The sequence below is a fragment of the Galeopterus variegatus genome, unplaced genomic scaffold, assembly GCF_000696425.1.
Source record: "Galeopterus variegatus unplaced genomic scaffold, G_variegatus-3.0.2 Scaffold2471, whole genome shotgun sequence".
NCBI classification, from domain to species: Eukaryota; Metazoa; Chordata; class Mammalia; order Dermoptera; family Cynocephalidae; genus Galeopterus; species Galeopterus variegatus.
Window position 1 is genome coordinate 78,891 of NW_007728582.1, and position 3,043 is coordinate 81,933.

Genomic DNA, 3,043 nt, shown 5'->3' on the forward strand with positions numbered 1-3,043 from the left:
ACATTTTAATACATGTACTTGGCAGAGTGTTCAAAATCCTCTCTTCTTGCTGTTTTGAAATATACTATATATTATTGTTAACCATAGTCACCCCACTGTGTGTTGAAACACTAGTACTAATTCCTCCCATCTACTTGTAACTTTGTGCCCGCTGACCAACCTATCCCCATCCTCCCACTCCCCCCCAGCCCTCACAGCCTCTTACAAGTCTACTCTTTACTTCTATGAGATCAACTTTTTTAGATTCCACACAAGTGAGATCATGCGGTATTTGTCTTTCTATGCCTGACTCACTTCACTTAATACAATGACGTCCAGTTTAACGCATGTTGTTGCAAATGACAGGATTTCATTCTTTTTTAAGGCTGAATAAGTACCCAATTGTGTAAATATACCACATTTTCTTTACCCATTCATCTGTCAATGTTCATTTAGATTGATCTTACATAAAGAAAACCCTGAAGACTCCACCAAAAAACTATTAGAACTAATAAACAAATTCAGTAAAGTTGCAGGATATAAAATCAACATACAAAAATCAGTAGCGTTTTAACGGTAGTGAATTATCAGAAAAAAATAAGGAAAGCAATCCCTTTTACAATAGCTACAAAAATAAAATAAAATACCTAGGAATAAATTTACCCAAAGAGATGGAAGATCTCTATAATGAAAAGTACAAAACATTGATGAAAGAAATTGAAGAAGACACAAAGAAATGGAAAGATATCCCCTGTTCATGGATTGGAAGAATTAATATTAATAAAATGTCCATACTAACCAAAGCAATCTACAGATTCAATGCAATCCCTAACAAAATTTCAATGACTTTCTTCACAGAAACAGAAAAAACAATCCTAAAATTCATGTGGAACCACAAAAGACCCTGAATTGCCAAAGTAATCTTGAGCAAAAAGAATAAAGCTTGGAGGCATCACACTATCTGACTTCAAAATATACTATAAAGCTATAGTAATCAAAACAGCATAGTACTGGCATAAAGACAGACATATGGGCCAATGGAACAGAATAGAAAGCCCCCAAATAAATCCACACACTTAACATCTAACTGATCTTCAATAAAGTTACCAAAAACACACTGTGGATAGGATACTCTCTTCAATAAATGGTGCTGAGAAAACTGGATGGCAACATGCAAAAGAATGGAACTAGATCTCTATCTCTTACTATATATAAAACTCAACTCAAAATGAACTGAAGACTTAAATGTAAGACCTGAAACTATGAAACTACTAGAAGAAAACAAAGGGGAAATGCTTCATGACATTGGTCTGGGCAAGAAGTTTTTGAATAATTCCTCAAAAACAAAAGCAACAAAAACAAAAATTGACAAATGGGATACATCAAACTAAAAGCTTATGCACAGCAAAGGAAACAATCAAGAGAGTGAAGAGACAACAGCAGAATGGGAAAAAGTATCTGCAAACCACACATCTGAACAGGGGCTCATATCCAGGATTTATAAGAAACTCAAATAACTCAATTGCATGTACTATTTTCAAAACAATTTTATTCAAATAAACATGAGGCTTTTAAAGGAGAAAACCAGGCACCTCAATCACACACAGCTACCATAATTACGTTTATACCTTATGTACATTTGAATAGATAGACTGTTTGGTTCTGTTTTTCAGTCTGCTCAATGGTAAGTATCTTGCCTTCCCAATCTAGCCAAGCTTGGCCCTGGAGATGCAGGCCACCAAGGACATTCAAGGAGAAAACTGTGACCACTTATTTTTCCTTTTATCATAGAATCACTCATCCCATCACTTTCCCTAGTCCACAAGACTCATCTCACACAAAAACAAAAAAAAAAAAACTAATTTATGATAACTTCTCAAACTAACATAATTATTTCATCCCACTCATCCCATCACTTTCCCTAGTCCACAAGACTCATCTCACACAAAAACAAAAAAAAAAAACTAATTTATGATAACTTCTCAAACTAACATAATTATTTCATCCACAACTTTGATATTTCTAGGACAATTTTTTACCTCACAAATCAATTTTTCCATACTATTTACTAATATTAATGTGAAGACAATATTTGGAAATGCTACACTCTCTCTACATCCAGTCAAGTCCATACTATATTTTAAAGAATTGAATTAAAAACCCTTTTCTTCTGGGGCAGCATTTTATATCTGTTTGCATGACTTTGCTTTTCTCAAAGAAACTATCGATATTAAAAATTGGTAAAATGTAACAATATTTTGCAGAAGGATAAAATTAATAGCAAATATGTTAACTAAATAATTAAGAATACTATTAGAAGAGGTTGTTTGAAAGAACAAGCTTCTAAGAAAAAAAACATCTAAGGGCCGGCCCGGTGGCGCACTGCTACAGTGCGCCGCTTGGGAGTGCAGCAGCGCTCCCGCCGAGGGTTCGGATCCCACATACAGACCGGTTCCCGCTCACTGGCTGAGCGAGGTGCGGACGCAACACCGAGGGGTGCGATCCCATTGCCGGTCCCGGTCCGGGCGCGACACTGAGGGTTGCGATCCGTTGCCGGACACGAAAAAAAGACAAAAAAGGAAAAAAAAAAAAAAAGAAGAAAAAGAAAAAAAACATCTACGTATAAGCTTCCTCTGTTTTCCCTGGTCACAGAAAATACTATCCAAAAACTAAGAAAAAAAATCTGAGAAGAAAATCCATTCTATCACTTTAATATATAGTACCTTTTGGTAACTTTTTCTATATTTATATGGTGTTTCCTGTCACATATGAGATATACATATATATATGTATATAAGTGTGCATAAACACACACATACACACTTTGAAAGGCAGGAAAAATATTATTCTTTTCCCTGGATACATTGCAAGTAACTATGATTGTAACTGAAAACATAAAAACAAGAAGAAATAATCCAATAAAAAATTCTGACTGCAGGGCCGGCCCGGTGGCGCACTGGGTAGTGCGCCGCTTGGGAAGCGCAGCGGCGCTCCCGCCCGAGGGTTCGGATCCCACATGCGGACCAGTTCCCGCTCACTGGCTGAGCGAGGCGCGGGAGCAACA